The 26,353-nt window shown below is 42.7% G+C and overlaps 1 long non-coding RNA gene across 1 annotated transcript; it reads right to left on the reverse strand.

The window, feature by feature from the left end:
• Positions 1–316: 316 nt before the first annotated feature.
• On the reverse strand, positions 317–26,184 carry LOC147635413 (uncharacterized). The gene is made up of 3 exons (XR_015266582.1): positions 25,995–26,184; positions 1,599–1,648; positions 317–856 (listed from the first exon to the last, which is right to left on the reverse strand). It is a non-coding gene; the product is annotated as an uncharacterized LOC147635413 (long non-coding RNA).
• Positions 26,185–26,353: the final 169 nt, after the last annotated feature.

Genomic DNA, 26,353 nt, shown 5'->3' on the forward strand with positions numbered 1-26,353 from the left:
TACGAGGGGTTCATCAAAGCAAGAAACCCACTTTTAAAGCCAAAACTCATGTTCAAGGTGTTGATGCAAATCACACCATTTGAATCGACCAGAAGGATCTTGCCCAATGCTTATTCTACAATGGACTCATGACGGTAGCCTTATGTGCCTTACCCTCTCCGGCACTAATGCTAGATTTAAATTAGAAGAGTTGTTACCAATCGGGGGAGAAGGTACATTGTGGCGAACATGGCTAAGCACATAAAGCTAGCAAACCCCCACTTGGTCGACCTACTAGAAATCCGGATAGTCACTTTCATAATTAGCTTGCTATTTCTACAGGTGGCGTAAGGCACACCCACAGTTCATACAAGGGGAGACTATATATCCATAAACACACATGATACTAATCCTTGCATCGAGGATTTTGGTATACAACCGGATTGGGAAAGGAATATCTAACAATCCCAGAATATAGTCATCAGTACAGTGCTCCCTGCCAACCCAACGAGTATATCCGCTCTACATGCCCATCAAGAGAAGGATAATTCCACTCCAATTCCTCTTGAAGCAAAGCGGAGAGATTCTCATATCTGCTATACAACTTTTTGCAATTCTTGCCATCTACCTTTGCTGCAGATATCACAAGCCAACGACAATAAATGCTCTCATGGATACAAGCATGGCGCAAAATTTCTAATCCAGACATCATGGCTGCTTTCAGATTCCTCAAGTTGATAGTAGTTCTTATCGATTAGTCAAGGGAAAGGTTTGAATGGATTTGAGATAGAACAAAGTTCTCTTTGACATGAACAGAGGCCCCAATGGAAGAGGCATGATGCTGTATGATCATCGCCTATGATGTCTTCCTGGCTACCTGCATGTCACATTCAAAGACATGGTGGACATCAGATTCTGAACTTCACACTTAGCATTCCAAAGAATCTTGAAAAAGCTTCAATCTCGGTGGAACTTTTACAGACACGAGTTTGGCGACCGGGTCTTTCAACCTCGGTAAAAGGTTATGAGGACAAAACCTACATTAGATAGGGGAGGATGTTAATCCCATTTTGGATTAACAAAGATAATCCTCCATTTGAGGACATTAATATGGGTGCCCAAGCATGAATAAGGGCCAGATGTATAAAAGGTAATTTCTCATAATGAAAGAACACAATCCCCCTTTGTGCTATGAGAACTCTTGTTCTTTATTTTGAGAGAGAGTGTGTGTGCTCTAGTACATGTGCCTCTTTCATGCATGCATGTGTGTGAGAGAGTGAGAGGTTGATTTGCATTGTGGTGCAAGCGACTTTACAGGTGACAGCATGGAGGTGGAGATCGGTGGTGTGGAGCTTCCAAAGAGAGCTTGGGGAGCCTCAAGGGATGTGAGCTCAAAGCATTGGTAAGTACCCAACAACAATTGTTGTGTCTATTACTTCTCCTATTTGTGGTTGTGTGGAGTTCCCTCTTGGGAGAGGTATAGTAGCCCACAACATTAACCTTCTTACAAACACTAGGTCTCTCAAAAACATTTGTGCAGCTTAGTTTTGTGAAAAAGTTATAGCTTCCTTTCTCTTACAAACGTAAAGTAGAGTGACAACCGATTGTGGGAAACTTACAAGCCCATGAAAGTCAATCAAGTTTGTAACCATGAATGTTTGGTTTTGTCCTACACAAGAAAACAAATCTTAGATCAAAGTAAAAGAAAACTAAAAACTTTGAGTAATGAATAATACTTACGATTGAGTTAAACTTACCAAACAATGAGCTAGTACACCATATTAATATTAGAGAAGAATTTTTGTACTGCCCAAGACTTACAAGTCATAACTCTACACCAAAAGTCTCAATTACTTTTTTATACACAGAAACTCCATACTTAACATTGTCATTGATGGATTTAGGAGCTCTAAAAAACTATGGTTAACTTTAATGTTTATAAGCTAATGTGTTCACACACATTTTAAAAAAGGGGTTGGACATTTTCTTTTGATGGTGCCCATAGTATTAAATTGGTATTGAGGTTTCATAACCTTTTAAAAAAAGGTATTGCATGAAATATTGGTATTTTATGCCCCACGTGGGTGGTGGCTGGATTTTTATCTCCACCTGCTGTCTCTCTCTCTTCATTGCCTAGGACTCTCCTCCATTTTGTACTGGCCTGCTGCCCACGTGAATGGTACTGACTACCTGTGTTTTGTACGGTTGATGTACCTTCTGTACCTACCTCCCACCTGCACACGTGTGTTGTAAGGCTGTTGAAATCTGTACCTGCCTACTCTGAACCGGCATATACTTGCTGTCCATGTGCTAAATCTGCAAGTACAGCACCTAATGTACCTGATGTTACTTGCTTGCAAGTACAATACCTCCATAGTACATGGCTGGTTGTACCTGCACACGTGTGAAGCATCTAATATACCTGATGTACCTGCATAGTATCTGGTTGGTTGTACCTGCACACGTGTGAAACATCTAATGTACCTGCTGTACCTACTGCAAAATCTGAATATCACCTAGTTGGTTGTACCTGCACACATGTGAAGCATCTAATGTACCTACTGCAAGTACAGAACTTGAATACTATCTGGCTGGTTGTACCCACACACATGTGAACTATCTGATGTGCCTGATTGTACCTGCTGCTATAAATTGTATCTATTGTACCTAAATTGTACTCACTGTACCAGGTGCCCTCATGTTTTCTCATTTGTGTAAATGTGAAATTTGTTAATTTAAATTCAAAGAATTCTTTAAGTTGTGCAGTGCAGGAGCAAAGCATGTATATGCTACCATTCCTGGTGTGTGGTCAGTATATTTCCCTGTGTGGTGTTGTTAACTGCGCTCTTAGAGCTTCTAAGAGCCAGTGAAGGTTTGACTCACCAGGGAATTTGGGAGCAAAGTTCATTGGGGAGAACCAGGTCATGTTCCCTCCGCAGTGTACCCCTAGGCCTACGTTAGTACGGGCGTGCCTGTTTGTGCAAGTCCCGGAAGACCAGTGAAAAACAAGCTTCCACCCAGTGAAGGTGGGAATAAGCCTGTGATTTGAGGCTACCCCTAGGCCTACGTTAGTACGGGCATGCCTGTTTGTGCAAGTCCCGGAAGACCAGTGAAAGGCAAGCTTCCACCCAGTGAAGGTGGGAATAAGCCTGTGATTTGAGGCTACTCCGACCAACACATCTTCGTCGACTTGAACCAGTTTGTTTGGTTGTTTTCACTCCCCCTGGTGGAGAAATTTGGCCTATTAGACCTGTGACACTTGTACATATAAATACTCCAAGAAATACAAAATGTATTGAGGGGGTGGCCCTTTCCGGGCCCAGTGCTGGTGTCATGTGTATTTTCAGTATTTCCAGTATTTATGTTGGTGATGTTGTTTCCATTGTTTAATATCAGTTAAATTAATTTTCTAAATGTGTATATTGTCTTCCGATCTGTAGGCCTCCTGTAGGGAGCGATCACATTGGTATCAGAGCAACCCATTGGAAGAGCTGAATTCGAGGGGCCAATCAAGTGCTTCACGGGATTCTGATGCATTGCATCATGGAAGGCATAAGCCTCTTGAGAGAGTCTATGACAGTGCATTCATGGGGCAGCCATCATGGGGCAGCCATCACGTGGTAAAGAACCCATGCATGAGGAAGAGCCCAATGCATTGAGGGCTGAGTTGGAGCACATGAAGAGGCTCTTGCAGGCAAAAGAGCAAGAGCTGAAATTCTTGCATGAGGATCCCCATGTACAAAGTGTCATAGAAGCCAAGAAAGTTGATGCTATGGTGGACAAGACTTTTGAGTCTATGGCTCGAGAAGTGGGCAAGAAGCCAAGGGAGTTGGCACTCTCTTATCTTATCCGCCGAAGGGTGACCTAAAAGAGGGAGAGGATGGACAGCTCATGTTCAAGAATCCACCCCGTTTGAAGCATTGAGACCCAGCCACTCAAAGGTTAAGATCATTTTTGCATAAAGGAGAAGTATCGGTCACTTCTTGCCATGCATCCACTCCTCATGGCACAGGAGGAAACAGATTCATGCATGCTGAAGACCATATGGATTCCAAGTATGTACATCATGGAGACAGTGGTCGACATGAAAGCCAAAAGACTTTGCCTATTGAGTTGTCTCATGTGAGACAAGGTATCTTTTAGTGAGGTCACATGTAGTGGGGCCACAAGAACCAAAGACCCATGTCACTTTGCTTAGCGAAACACCTAAGATTGCCCATGAAGCTCATGCAGAGAGAGCTGCCCCGTTGGACAAGGGCAAGAGAAAGAGGCAAGAACTTGAGCCTCATGCCAAAAAGCTCAAGGAGTTTAACAACCACATAAAAAGAGCTTTTTTCAGGAAGTCCAGAAGGGAGGTAATGCTGAAAATACCACATCCAAGGATCATGGGCCAAAGAAGAACAAATTTGGCTTGACTCCCGAGCAAAGGGAGCAATATGCAAAGGAGGGGAAATGCTTTTCTTGTGGCAGTAAAGAGCATATGTTTAGGCAATGCCCCAACCACAAACAAAAACATGAGGACAAGCAACCCAAGGCAAATGTGTATGCAGTTTTCGATGTGCAGGGAAACACGAAGCATGATGGTAAAGAGAGGATGGTATGCAAAGCATGGGTCAAATCAACAATCAGCCTGCCCTCTATTTATGTTTGATGATTGTGCAACAGATAACTTCATCTCTACCCAGATGGCAGCCGCCTTGGGCATTGAGGTTGAGGACATGGGGCCTCAAATTGAAGAAGCTGCCTTTGTTGGTAAAGAGGTGTAGGTTTACCCCACTTATTGGGAAGTTGCGCATACATATTCAAGGTTATCTTGATCATGAGCATTTCTTGGTTGCACCACTTAATGGATGTGATGTATTGCTTGGCAAGCCATGGCATCATAGGCTTGAGCCCCACAAAGAGTACAAGACAAAAGAATTTCCTTTATGCATAGAGGCTGCATGCATGTTACAAATGCTGGCAAGGAAGGGGATTCTATCCCAGTTGTATCCCACATCCAGATTAATAAAGTAATGAAAAAGAGTCTTTCAGCGTACTTGGTTTTTGTTCGTGATGATAACATTCAACCAAGTCATGAAAATGTGGATGTTTTGACTCAGGATAGGCTGAATTTCCTTCATGCATACAAAGATTGTTTTGCTGATGCATTGCCAAGTGAACTACCTCTTCAAAGGCCCAAGGATCATCGCATAGATCTGGTGCCAAGTAGTTCTCCACCTAACAAATCCACATATCGTCGTGTGAGTGCCGCACAACAAGAAGAGATTATGAAGCAGGTTAATGAGCTTTTGGAGAAAGGTTTGGTTTAGCCAAGTTCCTCACCTTTTTGCTCTCCCGTGCTTCTTGTACAAAAGAAAGATGGGTCATTCCACATGTGTGGATTATAGAGCTCTAAATAAACTCACCACCATCAAGAACAAATTTCCAATCCCGTGCATTGATGACATCTTGGATAAGCTTGATGGCTCGGCTTGTTTCAGCCATATTGATTTGAAGAGTGGTTATCACCAGATATACAAGTGGTACTAGAGGATGTCCACAAAACTGCATTCAGGATAGCTTTTGGATTGTATGAGTTTTTTGGTGATGCCTTTTGGTCTCACCAATGCCCCAACCACATTCAATCGTATGATGGATAGGATATTCTGACCCCATCAAAAATTCACAGGTGTATTCTTTGATGACATCTTGGTTTTCTCCAGGAATGAGCAAGAGCATAGGACTCATTTGGCTACAGTGTTTGAAGAGTTGCGGAAGCATAAACTTTTCATTAATGCCAAGAAAAGTGAGTTCTTTCTTTCAGAGATACACTATTTGGGCCACATTGTATCCAAGGATGGTGTAAGAATGGATCGTGCCAAGATTGAAACCATTCGAAATTGACCAAAGTTGCAAAATGTACATGAGGTACGTAGCTTTCTTGGGTTATGTTCATATTACAGGCGCTTTATAAGGCATTTTGCTATGATTGCCATGCCTTTACATGATCTCACGAGACGAAGAAGAAAGCCACTTTTAAATGGACCTCAAAGGAGCAAGATGCCTTTTTGCAACTCAAGAATGCTATCATATGTGGACCCGTCTTTATTATTCCCGACTTGCAAAAGCCATTCACGGTGGAATGTGATGCATGTGGGAATTGTATAGGGGCTGTCCTAAATCAAGAAGGTCATGCAGTTGAGTATGAGAACCGTCGATTGCATGATGCCGAGCTTCATATGGATATCTATGAGAAAGAGCTCTTGGCTGTAATTCATGCCTTAAAGATATGGAAACATTACCTTCTTGGGGCTGAATTTGTAGTCAAGACAGATCATCAAAACTTGAGATATTTTCTATCTCAAACAAAGCTTTCAGAGAAGCAGATGAGAATGGCAAACTTTCTTTCCATGTTTCATTTTCAGATTGTACATACTCCGGGAAAGAAGAATGTAGTGGCAGATGCATTGTCAAAGGAGGCCTTATGTGGCTGCAGTTTCAGTGGCCTCTCATGGGGACTTATCTGCCATGCAAGATTTGTATCTTTTGGATGCTGATTTTTGCCATATATGGACTGATTTGATGGGTTGGTCACTCACATGCCTCTTATGTGATCAAAGAGGGTTATCTTATGAAGGATAATTGCTGATGTGTGGTGAAGGATATGCGTCCAAAGGTTATGGAGGAATGTCACGCTCCACCTTATGCTAGTCATAGAGGTATCATGCCTACTACACGCATGATTAAGAGATATTTCTTTTGGCCAAGCATGTATAAAGACATTGAGGCTTGTGTACGAGCATGTCTTACTTGCCAAAAGGTGAAATTTGATAGGCAAAAGCCTCCAAGTTTGCTTCAGCCATTGCCTATTCCCTCGCAACCATGGGAAAGCATTACTATGGACTTCATTATGAATTTGCCTAGATCCCAGAATGGGAATGATGCTATTTGGACCATTGTGGATAGATTTAGCAAGCAAGCTCACTTCTTGCCTATCAAGAAAACCATTAAAGTTGATCATATGGTGAAGCTTTTTCTTTCTCACATATTCAAGCATCATGGTATGCCAAAATCCATCATTGGGGATAGAGATCCCACGACTACGAGCCTCTTTTGGAGGGCTCTATTTGATAACATGGACACTAAGCTTGAGTTTTCATTAGCTTATCACCCCCAAACGGATGGCCAAAGTGAAGCTGCAAATTCAGTCGTGTTGGGTTTGTTGAAGTGTTATGTGGCAGATCAAAAGTCTGCGTGGGAGAAGTATCTTCCACTTGTAGAGTTTGCCTACAACAACACAGACCCCGTTTGAGATTATTTATGGCAAAGTGGTCTTGCCACCCATCCTTTGTACTAAGGATGAGACTTTTACAGCTGATGAGTATGTGCGTGACTTGGATGTAGCCTTTGCTCAGGTGCAGACAGCCATTGCAAGGTCACAAAACAAGCATAAAAGGGCTGTTGACAAGCATAGAAGGGACATGCAAGTCAAGGAAGGTGATTGGGTATTGTTGAAATTTGAGAAAGCTAGGCTTCGGAAGAGGCCAGGACAAGAGGGATCATATCCAAAGATTTCTACTCGATATTATGGACCCTTCAAAGTGATTGACAAGATCAATGAAGTGTCCTTCAAGCTTGCTTTACCCAGCCATTGGAAGATTCACAATGCTTTTCATGTGAGTCTTTTGCGGAAGTATGTGGGGCCAGATCTACAGGAGCCTATCACAGAAGATCCGCCAAAAGTTGATCAGCTTGAGGAGATCCTTCAACCAGAGCAGATTGTATTTCACAAGGAGAGAAAGTTACCACATGGGAAGCTTTCCAAGAGATACCTTGTGAAATTTAAAAATTATTTGCCAATTAATGCAAAGTGGGTAGACGAGGATTATTTTGCTGTGACTACCCTCAGCTTCATATCTTGAGGTTTTTCAGTTGAGGAAAACTGTTTAGAAGCCTGGGGGGATGTCGCCATTTGGTCCAACTCCATTTCTGGAGCCACTTCTATGGGACTGTCACTCCATAGAGCGGCCAGATTTGTGCCATGTTCACATGGGGCCAGGCCAGTGTCCCATGTGGAAGGGCCAATCTGTTGGTGGTGTCACATGGACGGGAGCCAGATTAATGCCACCGGTGAGTGACCAATGCTGCATCACATGGACGACAACCAGTTTCGTGCCACCCATGTGTGACTTGCTTCTTTGTGCTATATGGACAGGAGCCTGTTGGTGCCACCCATGTGTGACTTGCTTCTTCGTGCTATATGGACAGGAGCCTGTTGGTGCCACCCATGTGTGACTTGCTTCTTCGTGCTATATGGACAGGAGCTTGTTGGTGCCACCCGTGTATGGCCAAGATGATGTCTTACCTATGGAACTGTCACTCCATAGGAAGACCAAGACATATTTTTATATTTCTGTCACACCAGTTTTGTGCCTGACAAGAACTTCTTGTATAAGTTTCATGAAAGGGAGATTTCGTCCATTACATGTGCACATGCATTTATGCCTACATGCATAAATTTGTTTTTACATGACTTGTTTGCATGTGTTTGCCTGTTATGCTGTGCCAGTACACTAGATGAGGACGCCCCTAGTGTACGTGGAGTGCTGTTTGCTGACTCGGTGGTGTGGCATGTGAACAAGTGGTAAGTATTTCCATTTTTGGCCCTTTTAAAAGGTAAAATCCATAAACTATGGTTAGCTTTAATGTTTATAAGTTAATGTGTTCACACACATTTTAAAAAAGGAGCTGGACATTTTCTTTTGATGGTGCCCATAGTATTAAATTGGTATTAAGGCTTCATAACCTTTTTAAAAAAGGTATTGCATGAAATATTGGATGCCCCACGTGGGTGGTGGCTCGATTTTTATCTCCATTGCCTGCTGCTGTCTTTCTCTCTCTCTCCATCGCCTAGTACTCTCCTCCATTTTGTACTCGCCTGCTGCCCACGTGAATGGTACTGGCTACCTGTGTGCTGTACGACTGATGTACGTGTTGTACCTACCTCCCACTGCACACGTGTGCTGTAAGGCTGCTGAAATCTGTACCTACCTGAACCGGCCTGTACTTGCTGCCCATGTGCTGAATCTGCAAGTATAGCACCTAATGTACCTGTTATACCTGTTGCAAGTATAGTACCTGGCTGGTTGTACCTGCACACGTGTGAAGCATCTAATGTACTTGTTGTACTTACATAGTACATGGCTGGTTGTACCTGCACACATGTGAAGCATCTAATGTACCTGTTGTACCTGCTGCTCTGCAAGTACGAACCTGAATACTATGTTGCTGATGTTGTTTCCATTGTTTAATATCAGTTAAATTAAGTGTTCTAAATATGTGTATATTGTCTTCCGATCTATAGGCCTTCTGTAGGGAGCGGTTACACTATGCATACATAAAGATTATGCAAAGTTACTTTTGATAAATATAGCAGTTATCCATGCAGTTACTTTTGATAAATATAGTAGTATATTTACTCTATGCGTGCATAGAGTAAATATAGTAGTTATCCACTTACTTTTGATACATATAGCAGTTATCCATGCACTTACTTAGCATGTTCTATCTATATGTATGACCGTCTTCCTCGATACTAATCTCTCACTCTCACTTATTCTCATCTCTAAAAGTCTGTCTCTACAAGGACACCAGTGAAGTTGATTTCAAGAATCTTTCTACAAAGGTCTCCAATGATAAAGGACACATAAATCTACGAGCATCTCAAACTTTCCCTCGAGGCTCATAAGATTTGGTTGAAGCTTTTATCCCAATGAAGCCATCAATGCAAGTGATCTATATGTGGGATCATAAAATTAGAGTTTCCAACGGTACTTGGTGCACCATTATTCGATACTTGTTGGTGCACCTATGGTACCTGGCACACACTGCAAGGGAATGACCCATATATCGACATCTTATAAATGGAATTTTTGGGCCTTTTTCCTCTCTTATCATCGGTATCATCGGTTTAGTATAAGAGTCATCGACATAAGCATTAGTATAAGACCGTCGTCATACATAAGCATCAAGAAAAGCTTGCATCGGTACAAGAATATATCAACACAAATACTAACGCTATTTCTGACTCTTGTTATTATGAACGCTTATACTGATGCTTATATAGCAATAACTGAGTTTGTCTAGAGATGGCCTCTACATAAACAACAACCTTGTCAGCTCGGGGGTTCACTGTATGTAAACTCTCTATATCACGTGTGTTTAAGGCCTAATTTAAAAACCTCTTATCTGTAAATTTTCATGAATAAAACACACCCTTTTTCTATTCAATATGTAAATATCCCTTTTAAATGGTATCCTTCTGTATGTAAAAAGTGTATAAAAAAGATATTTTAAAAACCCCTTCTGTTGAACCCTCGTGTTACGCTTACATTTTTATGAGTGACCTCTCCGAGCTTGTCAGTTTACTAAGCTACTAACATCCCAAGCCTCTAACCCAAAACCTCCCTAGGCATCAATCTCCCATCCACCCAAGCCTCTCAAACCACAAGCAAGGCAAAACATCTTCAGCTCATGGTGGTGATGGGTCTCCCAAAGTGCTAGCAAGAGATCCTAAAAGGTGCTCACAAGGTGGCTTGGATCAAAACAAACTAAAAATCCTTTTCAATTAAAAAAACTAAGTTCTATCCAAGGAAGGTCCTCTCTCTTTTCACCACTTACAAAGGCCAAGTAATATCACATGAAAAGAAGCCCCTTTCTCTTCACCACTGCAAAGGCCATGTAATATCACATGAAAAGATCTCTTCACCACTTGGAAAGGCGAGGCAAAGGCCAAGTAATATCACATGAAAAGAGCTAATCAAGTAAATGTATAGGAGGTTAAAAAAGTTCAAGAGAATATGTATCAACATCCTCAACACTCACACTTTAGATGAATCCAATGAACTCTTCAAAATTTGATTTAGACACTTGTGAAGAGAAATTCAGATGTTCAGAAAGATGATATGTATATATGATCTGATTTATGAGCTTGAGACTTTAGATGGATGGAAAAAACTCTAAAGGAAGCTCTGTCTCGCCAAGAAAACTCTCTAACTCAAACCAGATGTGTAAATTTTAATCTAGAAACTTGAAATATTTTGAATTGTTACACAATCTCATATATTATATGTTCTTAGCATACCATAAGCTTAGTAGCTTTCTTCCGGCCAAGAAAATCTAGGGAGAGATTGCATATCTACCACTTCATGGATCAACTTCAGATGAGAAATTAAAAAAATTTTAAAAAAAGATCAGGCCTCTTTCACAAGAGGCACAAGTGTATGCAGATTGCCATATCCATCTTTTTTTAAAGATATGGCTTCTCTTTTTTATGAATAGCCCTCCTAGTTATCTTCTAGAACTTGCTATCCTCGCATGGGTGTTGTACATATATCAAGTATGACCCTCATGTTGCCAAAATGATCTGAACTCATGTTTCTTATCTTCTCGAACTTATCTTGAGCTATTCCTCCTCAAAATACTCCCCAAACGAAAAATGCTCGGGGGGTTCACCTCTAAGAAATTTTATGTATCACGTGTGTTCAAGGGGTATTTAAAAAATCCCTTACACTTACATACTTTTATGAATAAAATGACCCCTTTTTCTTCATAAACTTACTTTTTCCTTCAAAGTTGGTTTAAAAAACCCCTCTTGTAAATATAATTCTGTAACTTTTTTGAATTAATATCACTACTACATTTGTGCCCCCATAACGTCGGGTATTAGCGTCGATATGTCGGGACCGACGCTTAGCGTCTTCAATTTTTGGAAAAAAAGAGACGCATAGTGTCGGACTTAGTGTCGACTTCATCTTGCATTTCCCCCAAAAAAGCCTGCGTCTTGCTCCCCACTCTGTCGTCCGCCACCACTGTTAGAAAAAGCCCGCGTCTTTTGCTTGGAGCCTCAGACCCTGGCCTCTCGTCTATCTATTGGGCTTGTGCCTTCCTCCATGCTTCGCCGCCCTCACAACCACTTCCGTCCGGTCACCCGCTGCTCCGCAAATTCAGAGCTAGAGCCCTATGCCACCAGTTAGTGCCCATCCGCATTCTACAATAGGAAAGCAAGCGCTCCCTCTCTACACGTCCCCCCCACACACACACACACACATTTTTGTCTTTCCCTCATTGCCATTGACACACACAGCTTACAAGGTGCACTCACACATCACACACATGGATCCATTTTGCACGCTCCTCCTCACATTGCTATGCCAGCTACTCATTGATAGTGGCTTCGTAGGAGATTAGTTGGAGGATGCCATTGCACCATTTCGCGATCAACCTGCATCCATAATCCAAGATGTCGTTGATAGGTTGAAGGAGAGACCGGTGGTGCATCACATCGAGCAGCGCCCGAGCGCTCTAGTTACCCAGGCTCGTGAGGAGACACCACAGCACAAGGGCAAGGGGAAGCAGCCAACCAAGGAGCACAGGAGACCCCAGAAGATGAGAGCCCGAAGGCATTTAAGTTTCATTTCAACATGTGCATTTGTGTTTGTTGTGGTGGGGTAGCTCAATTTTTAGGTTAGTGGTGTGTGTGAGTTGGAATGCTTAGGAGATCACAAAGACGATAGGCATGACAGACCAAGAGTGTGAGGGGTTGAAGCCTCAGGGTTTACCATGATGATGGACCTAGGCCACTCTTTTTTATCTACCGGTGGGTTCCCCATCCCATTTGACACACTCCATTGATGTGTGAGAGTTGGCAATAATAATCCTAATGATCATAAGTCCTATCTACACTCACGCATGTAATGGTTTCTGAGGTGTACACTTTCTTAACATGTTCTACCATTTGGGTATTTAAACTTGTCAAATACTACCTTCAAATAATTGTGCATGCCTAAACCTTGACAAGAGCCAAGGAAGATGTTGTGATGTTCATGTATGGATGATACTTATATCCATGTAGTAGGAGGTTTTGTAGGGTGAAGCTTTCATCACCACACTTGGACCATTCTTACCTAGCACATGGTTTCTATTGAGGTTCATATCTCAAGACCATTTCATGTGGAGAGCTTGTAGAGCCTTCCAACAACTACAACGTATTGCTTTCTTTAGGTACCCACCTTTGGGAGGCAAAAGCCTAAGGTTTTCTAATAGGTGTCCACCAATATGGTCTTTGGTGACGTTTTAAGGATACGTGTTCTTTTTCATTACACTCTAGGGATGCAAGGTAAGAAATTGGCATTGTGGTGAAATGTGCGGTTGTTGGCAACCATGAATCTTAATTAAGAACATTGATAGGCTTGTGTTTTGTGAGAGACAGAATCAGTTGAGATCCTTGCTACCCTAATGCAACCTCATGGGCATGCCAATGAATGTCTCAATTTTTACTTCTTGTCCAGCTTCTTCCCAAGAGGATTCCTTTAGTCATAGTCTCTTAAGGGAGAACTGAGAACATAGACTCATATATGTAGTCTTCAATACTAAAGGTTAGTTTACATGTACCCATCAAAGAAGTTAGCATCTTGTCAAATAGACTCATACAAGTAGTCTTAAATGCCGAAGGTCAGTTTACATGTACCCATAGTAGAAGTTGTCATCTTGTCAAAACCATGCACTTGTGCAATGGTGGGAGTTATTGTGGGTCTACCCAATGAGCTCCAAGTCTCATAGGACATTAAATTGTGACATGTGCCACTATCAATTAACTCTATATTTTTCTCAAAGTCCTTTCCTAACTCAAATTGAAGCCAAAGACTGATTGGTTCAACTTCCCAATCACTCTCCTCTACATGAATTATCTTAGACACGGTACAATCAACTGCACTCTCACACTTCTTAAGTTTGGCTTCATGCTCTCTTCAAGTTTACACTAGGATTTGTTTTTGTATAATCTATGGTGTGGCTCTTCCATTAGAGGCCCATAGTATAAGTTACATAATCTTGTTACCGAATTCAAGTAGTTGTAAACCATCCAAGGTCTCAACACATACTGCTCTACTGTTGGAAAAATCCACAATACGATAGGGTCCAAGTCCTCAAAGATTTGGCTTCTTCTTTCTTGTTTTTACATGGTACACCAAGACCAAATCACGTATCCATGACTACTTAGTCTAAAGATTTTCATCGAACCATTGCTTACGTCGACACTTTTCAGTCCACATTCCAACTATAGCATAGAGGCCAACATCATCTACTTTCTCCAATTCCTCTAATCGTCCTCAAAGGTCATGACCATTAAGGCCATGTTCTTTTGTGTCCCATAAGGTTGGAATGAGTAAATCCAACGGTGTGATGGCATCCAGTCCATAAGTGACTCGAAAAGGCATTGTCTTGATAGCCACCTTGTAATCTATGTGGTAGACCCATAAACTTGTTAGAAGATTACTTGAATCAATCAATCACTCAAGAATACCGTTTTATTATTACAACTATCTCTGTTCTTGTTCTTTGTTCTTGTTTTCTACTCTGCATAACTCTGCAACTCTCATGGCCTCCTTCCACAATCTATTGAGACCACCAGGGTATTACATGCCCATATGGTATCATTCACCCGAGACAGTCCTAGCCTTTGGCATGCCTACGCTACACGTTGCTGCTCTTGTTCATCAGCCCACTTGTGATCTTCTTGCCCTCCTTGGTATGTTTTACCACACACACAACGAGGGTTCTCGTGATGAAGCAACTGCAGTGCTTGCTGCTTAACATGCTTATAGAGCAGAAGATCAAAGGAACAACACTCAAGAAGCTGGTGACACCAACAAAGCAGGGAACAACAAGGTTTTCACAGCCCCTATTGGCACTCAGGCCAATGGACTCACTAGTCGCCTCTAGCCTAGACACACAACAGGCTGCCGACAGGGTTCTGTTGGCTGTTGATAGGGTGCCCTAGATCCCTCATGCCCCTTGCTAACTTATGAGCTACTCCTGAAGCTATTGATGTTGATGATGATGGTGTGAATGATGGTGTTGATGTTGACTTTGATGACCATGTTGATGATGAAGATGCTTCTACTTCTGATGATGAAGATGCTAAAACCGGCCTTCAGTAAAAACCAAACGGCGGTAGACTATCTGTCGCACTAACACGACTGTAAATCAGCAAAGAAAGCAAACAAAGAGGAAGCTAGAGTGCTCCTGCAAACAATACACAAACACCAATTGGCCCCAAACCTTGGCGCCCCTTCTGGTATTTCTTTAATTGCATTCAAAAAGAGTTTAGTTGAATCCAATAGCCATACATGGCTGAAACATATGCATGTCCAAACTACCACTCCTCTGGTCCTCTCAGAGGTTTCACACAACCCTGTGTTCAAAACACCACATTGTTGTGCACTTCTAATCTGCCAAGAAGGTACATCCACGAGGCCCTAAAAACGCAGCCAATTAACCCAAAAACACAGCCATAAAACAACCCACGAACCCTTCCAAAAACATTCCATAGTTGCTCTTGTTTTTTCCCTCTTGGGCTGCAAATCCCTCCTCTCACAAGGGATCGAGTGAAGAACCCCCGAACAGCCCACAAACCGGAGATTCGAGCCCTTCAGCTTGCTTGCCCACGAAGGGACGCTCGAATACATGAATTCAGAGTCTCCATAGCCATCAACATCATCCTCCACCTGTTAGTGATGAGACCGAGAGAAGAAGGCCTATAGCCTGTATGCGTCTAACACTGCCCACCAGCCTACAAGAAGAGAGAGAGAGAGAGAACAAGCAAAACCTGCAGCTTGTATGCGCATGCACAAGGATGCCCTGTAGCCTGTATGCACCTTAGAGGCCAGTTGTCCCTGTTTAGCAGTGCGCCTCTGCTTCTCCTGCAGTCCGCCTCCTTCTAAGAGAGAGGGCATGAGAAAACCATGTTTAGTCCTGCGCCTCCTGCAGTTCTGCGCTTCCTACAGCCGCTTGCAGTCCTGCGCCTCCTTCCGAGAGAGAGAGAGAGAGCGTCAGAAAACCTGCTCGCTATCCAACCTTGCGCTTCTACCTCCCAAAGTGGAGCCCCGCCAAAAAAAGAGCAACCCCACGATCCACGATCCATCCCAAAAAGGGAGCTACTAATTTTATTGGTTTTAAACCTTTGTCCCCCCCCCCCTTATGAAAAGGAGCCTTATTAATACCTAGGGTCACCTTTGACCCCAAGTATGAACATTTAACAAATGTCCTGTACACTGACCACCAGGCCCAATGTTCACTGGCTCTTCCCACACCCTCCAAGTCCGGTTAGGGTTCACAAGCACAGAGCTACGGGTACACTGTATGTGACGAATTGCCAAAATACACAGGACCGTGACATAACCCCCTCTTGAAAAATGGCGAGCGTCCTCGATTGCATCCTAGTGATACAGCAAGACATCAAAGTGGAATCACACTGATAATGGAGACTGCCCAAATAGCAAAATATTAGCCATGTGATCCAAAAGAAAGTGAAAAGTACAATATGGCAAGATTTCTGTTGCCTTCTTTTGCTTTTGTTGAGTTCTTTGGAGTGCCAACTTAACTCTCCTGTAAGCTCCATCCATACTCTCCACATACTGGTCAGCCTAAAGGATCTTATCCTTTGTGTGCAAAATGGGTGGTACCTTCTTCCATCCTTCTACAATCTCAAAAAACACCTTGCCTGTTGAGGTATGGACCGTGCAGTTTTATAAGCGAACTCCACCAAATGAAGATACTTTTCCCATTGTTCTTTGTGCTCAGACACATAGCACTTGAGAAGATCTAACGTTGTGGAATTGACCTCTTTTGATTGCCCATCTGTCTATGGATGAAACGATGATGAAAATTTGAGAGTTGTACCCATGTTATCAAACAACCCTCTCCAAAATATACTGGTCATTCGTGGATTACGGTCACTAATGATAGACGAAGGCATTCCATGATACTTGAAGATGTTTGCCATGAACAACTTCACCATGTGATGTGTTTTGATCTTCTTACGCACGGGAATGAAATGAGCCTGCTTACTGAACCTGCATATGAAATGTCATCATTCTCCGTTTGTGTTCTCAAAAGATCAAATATAAAATCCATGGCAATGCTCTCCCATGGTCTATCTGGAATAGATAAAGACTAAAGTAACCCCGGTGTCTTCTAATGGTCAAACTTCACCTTCTGGCATATGATGCATTCCCTAACAAAAGCATTAACATCCCGTTTTAAGGTTGGCCAGAAAAAGAAAGCCTCAACTGCCTTTACCGTGGCCTCAATGCTCCTATGATCTACATACGGTGAAGCATGACTTTCAATCATAAGCTTGAGCAGTAACTTGGTCTCCTGCTCTTCCTCTTCCTCTTCCTCTTCCTCATAGCCATAGTCTTCCTCTTGAATCAGACATCTTGTTGAAATTTACAACAGCGACTTTCCTCAAGACAACCACGAGCTCACCCTCTTGGGAAAGTTGGTGATGTCCCGACAACGGAACCTTGAAACCTGTTGGAATTAGAGCTGCAGGAAAGCACACAAAGCTTAGAGAAGAAGAAGCAAGAATGCACACAACACACAATGTATTAGATTGTGTCAATGTACAAAAGATCAGTTAGTCCTAGAAGGATGGGCGTATATACAAGCCGGGGGAAAAAACCTCCTAAAGAGGGAAAAAGTACCCCGACGGTCCTAAGTGTGTTCACACACATCACTGCCTATATATATATGGCAACAAATCCCCCCTGGGAGTGATGGTGTAAACGAGAGCTGGCACTCATGTATAGGGGAGTGCCATGCCCGAAGTAGATCAGTCCACAAAGGGGAGCAAGCCCAAAGCTTTGCGGAAAGCTTCGAACTTCTCACAAGGAAGGGCCTTTGTGAAAAGATCGGCGAGGTTGTCCTGTGTTGGCACATAGGCCAAGCTGATCTCTCCTGCTAAGAGTCTCTCCTTGACATAGTGATAATGTACCTCAATGTGCTTTGTGCGAGCATGAAAAACTGGGTTTCTCGCAACTGCCAATGCGCTCTGACTGTCAGTGAAGATAGAGGTGGCAGACTCCTGTCCAACACCCAAGTCAGCCACCATAAGCCGTCTGAGCCACACACACTCAACCGTAGCTGTGAAAGCTGCCCTGTACTCAGCTTCACAACTAGAAGTGGCCACAGTAGGTTGCTTCTTGCTCAACTAAGATATGCATGAGCTACCGAGCATGAAACAAAAACCACTTGTGGACACTCTTGTGTCATAGTAACCAGCCCAATCTGAGTCCAATTAGCATGTAAATTTGGCGGCAACAATCCCCCCTTGGGATAAAACAACCCAAGATGTATGGTGCCACTCAAGTAGCAAAAGATGCGTTTAACTGCCTTCCAATGCTGAGACCCTGGGCTATGCATAAACCTGCTCACCTGTGAGACTGCAAACTGAATGTTCGGCCTCGTAATGCATACATAAATGAGGCAACCAACATCTGTCTGATAGAGTGTGACATCAAAGCGATCTCCAGCATCATGAAGACTCAACTTCAAACCTGTCTCCATTGGAGTAGCAATAGGCTTGCAGTCTTTAGGGCCAAATCTCTGCAACAATGTCTCAATATACTTTGTTTGACACAAAGCAATACCTCCATCACACTGTTTAAACTGTATTCCCAAATAATGATGCAAATGCCCCAAATCTGACATCTCAAAAGAGGCATTCAAATCAGCCTTAAAATCAGCAATATGACTCTCATTTGGTCTTGTGAGCAGCATGTCATCGACATAGAGAGCAATGATTAGATGTACATCATCCACATGTTTAACATACAAAGTGCTTTCTGTTGGACTATTCTGAAAACCATGTGCAGTTAAATATGCATGTATCTTTTCATACCAAGCTCGTGGAGCTTGCTTTAAACCATATAAAGCCTTTTTCAACCTGCATACTTTGTTTTCCTACCCTCTTTGAACAAAACCACGAGGCTGCGATACATACACTTCCTCATGCAAATCTCCATTCAAGAACGCAGTCTTTATGTCCAACTGATGTACATTCCAACCATTATGAGCTGCCAATGCACAAATGCTACGAATGGTAGTCATACGACAAGTGGGAGCAAAGGTCTCATCAAAATCAATGCTCTTTTCTTGAGCATAACCCTTTGCAACAAGTCTAGCCTTATAGCGATCAACACTGCCATCTGGCTTTCGTTTCAACTTAAAAACCCACTTACATCCAATGGCCTTTTTACCAATAGGCAAATCACACAAAGACCATGTACCATTCTTCATTATAGCATCATATTCACTTTGCGTTGCAGCCAACCAATTTTTTAAATTTTTGTGCCTCATCAAATGAAAGAGGTTCTTTCTCTTCACACATACTAGACACAGCCAAAGCATAACAATCTGATGCATAAGAGGCATGCTGAAAACCTGAATGAGTACGACTAGATATAGATGCATCAATTTTACTATCATGCAAGGTTTGCACCAGCCATTTAGGCATACCTCTAGCCTGCTCATTTTCAGCCCTATCCTCAAAAATTACATCCTGTAAATCTGCATCAGAAATAGGCTGATCTATGATGTTGTTTGAAATCTGCATAGGCTGAATATTTGCCTCATTAGGACTTACATTTGAATTCCCACCTGTAAACAGAGGCAACAATGTATCAAATACATCCCGTGAGCTCACACCTGTCTCTTTGGTACATGATAGCAAAGGCTGCATAGCATCTTCCACAAAAACAACATCTCGACTAATCAAGATACGTTTTGACTACGGATGATACAATCTGTAACCCTTGCTCTCAGCACTGTAGCCAACAAAAATGCATTTGACAGCCTTATCATCCAATTTTCTGCATTGTTGCATAGGCACTAAAGCATAGGCCAAGCAACCAAAGACACGAAAGTGACCAATAGAAGGTTTCCTGCCATGCCAAGCTTCGTATGGAGTAATAGACTGCAAGACCTTAGTGGGACACCTGTTGAGTACATATGCAGCACACATGACAGCCTCAAGCCAAAACGCATGTGGCAAAGCTTGACTCTTGACCATACATCGTGCCATCTCCATAAGTGACCTATTCTTCCTCTCAGCAACACCATTTTGCTGAGGGGTATACGGCACTGTACATTGGTGTTTTATCCCACGACTAGCCAGAAATGCATCAAACTCTTTAGACATGTACTCCCCTCCTCGATCAGAACGGAGGGTGCCCACAGTACAATTGGATACATTTTCAACCATAAGCATAAACTATTTGAAGCACAAAAACACTTCGGACTTTGCCTTCAGTGGATATACCCATGCATGCCTTGAGTAATCATCAATGAAAGTCACGAAGTACAAGTGTTTACTAAATGACAGAGTTTGCATAGGCCCACATACATCACTATGTACAAGCTGCAATTTGCGAGTGGCCCGCACAGAACCATCCTTTGGAAACGCAGAACGCTGCATTTTGCCCAAAATACAGCCTTCACAAACATGTTTCAATGGTGCCTCAAGAGGGGGCAATGAAGCAACCATATCAAATTTCTGCAAACGCAGAAAACTAGCAAAGTTCAGATGACCAAAACGAGCATGCCATAGTTTTGCATCTGAAACTGCCTTTTCATCAGAAACTGCATTTGCTTAATCTTCCACACACTTGTCATAGGAATTGAGCCTATACAGCCCACGAAACAAGGTGCCAGATACAATAATCGTATCACCAGAAGTCAAATCATGAACAATACATCTGTCATCCACAAATTTGACTACAAGTCCAAGTCTAGCAAGCGCAGAGACAGACAATAGATTCTTCTTTATCCCTGGCACATACAAAGCATCTGAAAGAGTGAAAGCGCTGCCATTTGCAGCAGTAAGCATAATTTTACCAACGCCCTTCACTGGGTAAGAAGCATTATTGGCACATGTGACAGTATTCCCATTAGAGACAGCCTCAAGACAAGTGAACATATCACGATGCGAGGTAATGTGCTTTGTAGCACCACTGTCAAAATACCATACATTAGAGTCAACAGAAACTGCCAAACATGCATCATGTACAGATGGGTCATACTGGCAATACACGCTAAACGCCCATTCTGTATCCTGCACAACATTTGCAGAATCTGCATTTGTAGAAGCATCCGCTATTGTGGCTACATTTGACTCTTTCTTTTTTGCCTCTTTAGCCTTTAGCTTAGGGCAATTCTTAATGACATGATCATTTGCCTTACAATAGTTGCACCTGGTCTTTTTCTTGCCTTTATCAAGAGCCTTCTCAAACTTATTGTTGTTACCTGTAGAAGGAGAAGAAGTTGCAGACCTACTAATAGGAGAAGAAACAGTGGAAGGGGCTGCCTTACCACTTCTTCTCTGCTATGCTGGGCAGCAATAATAAATGCTTGATCAACTGCACGCTGCCTGGCCCTATTTTTCCTGGATCGCGCTTCTTGCAAGAGCTTGTTGACTAAAGTATCATACTTGACAGCATCAGGTCTGTCCTCAGTAAGAAGTCTCGACGTGGAAGCAAAAGTCTGATATGTCTCAGGTAAAGCATCAAGAACAGTCTTCTGCACAAGAGAATGATCAGGAATAATCTCACCTGCAGAAATCAACTGTTCTTTGAGATCTTTAATCTCAGTAAGAAAAATATTCATGTCATCATCTTCTTGCATAATCTTCAATTCTAGCTCTTTATGCAGGTAAGTGATTTTTGCCTCGTTATTATTACGACCTGCATACAAACCAGCTAGAATATCCCAAGCCTGTTTTGCTGTTTTAGCTGAACGAATATGTGGGGTGATGTTACGTTTAACAGAAAGTGCAATCAAGGCATGAGCCTGCGCATCTTTACCATCCCAACGAGCTTGTTCAACAGTGGGTAAAACAGCAGCAACAGTAGAGCTGCTAGAACCTGCAACATCCTCAACAGATCCTACATCCACAGAACCTGGACGTACATCCATACCCTGCACAATGTTCCACACTCCTTTTGCAACCAAAACATGCTGCATCATGTATGCCCAAAGTGGGTAGTTGCTGTCTCCATCCAATTTGTCATCAGCAGATAACATGCGAAATACATCATTGCTGTTATCAGCCATGGCCACTGACTAAAACTGATGCAAAAGCTACATGTAATGAAGCAAAGACTGAATAGAAAACAACTCGTGCTATGTAGCACGGTCCACAATAGAGTACGTATGCCTGTTTTGCAGAAAACTGCACTGTCAAAATTTTTACAGAAAATGACAAAAACTCCTGTGCAGAACTTGAAATGCAAAAACGGAGCCCGAAACGACCTTAGATGCGATTTCTGAGAACGCGTAGCCTTAAGGGCTGATTTACAGAGTATAGGGACCTGGAAGCGCTCGTGAAAGGTCACCTCAATTGGAGAACGTGAGTCGGAAGGTGCTGGCAGCGTAGCCCTGGGAGCCGATGCCTGCTATGATACCAATTGTTGGAATTAGGGCTGCAAGAAAGCACACAAAGCTTGGAGAAGAAGAAGTAAGAATGCACACAACACACAATGTATTAGATTGTGTCAATGTACAAAAGATCAGTTAGTCCTAGAAGGATGGGCGTATATACAAGCCGGGGGAAAAAACCTCCTAAAGAGGAAAAAAGTGCCCCGGCGGTCCTAAGTGTGTTCACACACATCACTGCCTATATATATATGGCAACAAAACCGGCCTTCAGTAAAAACCAAAGTGCGATAGACTAACTATCCCGGCTGTAAATCACCAAAGAAAGCAAACAAAGAGGAAGCTAGAGTGCTCCTGCAAACAGTACACGAACACCGATTGGCCCCAAACCTTGGCACCCCTTCTAGTATTTCTTTAATTGCATTCAAAAAAAGTTCAACTGAATACAACAGCCATACAAAAGGGACCAAAAGGAGACTCCAAATATGAGCAAAAACTGGGGATGAATGTGCTAACACCCCCTCTTAGCACGACATGCCGAACATACTCCAAAGCCGAGATGAGGAGCCAAGAAAGCCTAAGAAATTGGCTTGGTGAACAAATATGTTGCATTCTCTGCTGAAGGAAAATACTCCAAACACAAATCTCCAGCAAACAACAACCCATTCACAAACATAGTGATACTGAATCTCAATGTGTTTTGAAATTCGTACGAGCATGAGACACAGGGTTCTTTGCGATGGCGATGCAACTCTAATTATCACACTAAAGAAGAGTAGATATAGTAGGAGGAGAGCCAAGCTCTCCCAATAATCTCCACAGCCAAATCACCTCACATGCAGCATAACAAACTGTACGATACTTCGCCTCTGTAGAGGAAAGCGCCACAATAGGCTGCTTTTTATTGCTCCGTGAAATGGCTCCAGACCCAAGTGAAAAAACACAACCAATGGTCGAACGCCGAGTATCTGGATCTCCAGCCCAATCTGAATCACACCATCCAAGAAGAGTGCACCCTTGGCCATAGAAGATGCCAAAGTCCAAAGTACCATGCAAGTACCAAAGAACTATGAGAGCACACCGCCAATGCTGCTAAACAGGATTCTGATGTGAAAGAACTCAATAAACTGACTGTGAAACAAATGTCGAATTGGCAGGAGTAGGTCAACCAAACCAAACAACTGACGAGAACTCAACATTGTTCCTCATCAATCCCTGGAGAAGCATCAAGAAGAGAAAGCTTCTCACTAGTATCTATAGGAGAAGATACTGATCTGCATCCAATCATCTAAAACTTGTCAAGTATCTCCCGTGTGTACTTAAGCTGAGAAAAGAAAATACCCTTAGGGGTCTTCCAAATCACAAAGCCAAGAAAATAATGCAAAAGGCTAAGATCTGTCATCTAAAACTCAATCTCCAAAGCATCCATAACTGAATAGATTCTCACAAAATAAGAACCTATAAATACGAGGTCATACATAGACCACAATGATAACAATCAACCCCCTCTCAAGGAGGATATAAAAGTTCGAATCTGCATGAGAACGGCGCATGCCAAGCCTCTAAAAGAACTCATCAATTTGCTAGTACCAAGCTTGCTTCAAACCATATAAAGCTTTCTTCAACCGGTACACCTGATTCTGTTTGCCTAGAACCACAAATCCCAGCAGCTGATCAACATACACCTCCTGTGTAAGATCTCCATTCAAGAAAGCCGACTTGACGTCCATCTGGAATACGGGCCATCTATGATGTCCTGATGAGTAAGAAAGGTGTGAATGGTAGTCATCCGGGTCGTCAGAGTGAAGGTTTCATTGAAGTCGACTCCATGGTGCTGAGCATATCCCTTGACAACCCACCTCGCCTTGTGCTTGTCCAAGCTCCCATCAACTCGATACTTCATTTTGAAGATCCAACGCACACCAATCACCTTACGCTGCAGTGGCCTAGGCACCAAAAACCAAGTGCCGTTCTGTTCAATAGCATCAACTCTGCCTGCATAGCACGATGCCAAGGCTCATGTGAAAGAGCCTCATCTTTAGAAGTGGGATCAAAAGGACCATGAATAATAGAGGACATAAGAGCATAGTTAAAAAACATGTTGCCCTCATGAATTTGTTTCCCTGAAACTCTGAAGATCGCCTTAGAGAACCAGGCGGAGGAGCAAAAGGAAGCTACCATCCCGAGTGGTGCAAGCTCTGGTGACATGGGTACTGCGTACCTAATATGATGTCGATGGTGAAGCTAAGTAGAGAGTGGGTGACTGTCCCGATGTAGCAGAGAGTGGGCTACTGTCTCGATGGTGAGAGCTAAGGCAAAAACGCTGATATGCTCTATGTATAGCAGAGGGGGCTGTTGTCCCATGGGCTGAGGTAAAATGCAGATGATATGCTGATGTAAGCACTAATGTGAGCCCTGATGTAAGTACTGACATAAGCTTGAAGATAAACGCTGACGGCAGCCCAGATGTAGGCTCTGAAGACAGGCTGATGTCAGCCCAAATGTAAACACTGATGTAAGCTTGATGATAGGCTGAAATAAATGGTGATGTGTAACACAGATGACGGCAGATGAGGTGCTGATGTAAGCACTGATGTCTGTTGATGAGGTGCTGATGAGGTGCTGATGTAAGCACTGATGTCTGCTGATGATGAAATGCTGATGTAAGCTCAGATGGTGTGCTTAAGTAAATGCTGATATGATGTCGATGGTGGAGCTAAGCAAAGAGTGGGCTGCCATCCCGATGTAGCAGAGAGTGGGCTGTTGGCCCGATGGTGAGAGCTGAGGCAAAACACTGATGCTCTATGTATAGCAGAGGGGGTTGTTGTCCCATGGGCTGTGGTAAAACGCAGATGATATGATGATGTAAGCACTGATGTGAGCCTTGATGTAAGCGCTGATATAAGCCTGATGTGACAGGCTGAAGTAAACGCTGATGTGTAACGCAAATGACAACAGATGAGGTGCTGATGTCTGTTGATGATGAAACACTTATGTAAGCTGAGATGGTGTGCTGAAGTAAACACTGATATGATGTCTATGGTGAAGCTAAGAAGAGAGTGGGCTGCCGTCCCAATGTAGCAGAGAGTGGGCCACTGTCCTGATGGTGAGAGTTGAGGTAAAAACGTTGATATGTTCTATATATAGCAGAGGGGGTTGCTGTCCCATGGGCTGTGGTAAAACGCAAATGATATGCTGATGTAAGCGCTGATCTATAAGCCTGATGTAAGGCTGATGTAAGACCGAAGATAAATGCCAATCCCCAAATGTAAGCACTGAAGACAGGCTGATGTTAGCCCAGATGTAAACACTGATGTAAGCCTCATGACAGGCTGAAGTAAACACTGATGTGTAACGCAGATGACAGCAGATAGGGTGTTGATGTAAGAGCTGATGTCTGCTAATGATGAAACGCTGATGTAAGCTCAGATGGTGGGCTGAAGTAAACGCCCAAATTTGCTCTTCATCTTTCCCCAAACCCACCCACAATCAGCTCTTTTTTTGCAAGATCATGAGACGAAGAGAGTGGGGAGTTGAACCCCTTAGTTCCATATGTGATGAATGCAGATGGAAGTACCCAAGCCAGAGCTCTCTTTCCTTCAGCCAAAAATGTTAGTATTGCCTTGGATTTAATGAAACATGTGAATAGATAAGTACCTAAAGGACTGTAAAACCCGTTAATCTTTGCAATTTCCTGCACACGAGAGATCGTATTTTGTATACACAAATTAGCATGCATAAAAAATGCTTAAAATACTTACAATTTCTTATTTGTTTCAGGTGCCCACTTCTAGGCTCATGTAGTTCACGCCCTCTCGAGTGTACCGAGCCACCCACTGCCACTTCTCCTTCCACTACTGCTGCTCCTTCCACTACCGCCACTTCTTCCACTACTACTCTTTTGTCCTCTACTGCTGCTCCTTCCCTCCGGGGGGGCGTCTTAGTGTAAGATGTTTGTATCTCGTGCATTCAAGGCCCCTTTTAAAAACCCCTATGTAAGCATTTTTAAGTAATTGTTAGTATCCCCTCTGTATTTTTTTACAAAATTTTAAATTCCATTTCTATAAATGTATTTTTTGAAGAAAACTTAAAAAATATCCTTTTGTAAGAGGCACATACA

The sequence above is a fragment of the Cibotium barometz genome, chromosome 9, assembly GCF_041138505.1.
Source record: "Cibotium barometz isolate CiBa-2024 chromosome 9, ASM4113850v1, whole genome shotgun sequence".
NCBI lineage: Eukaryota > Viridiplantae > Streptophyta > Polypodiopsida > Cyatheales > Cibotiaceae > Cibotium > Cibotium barometz.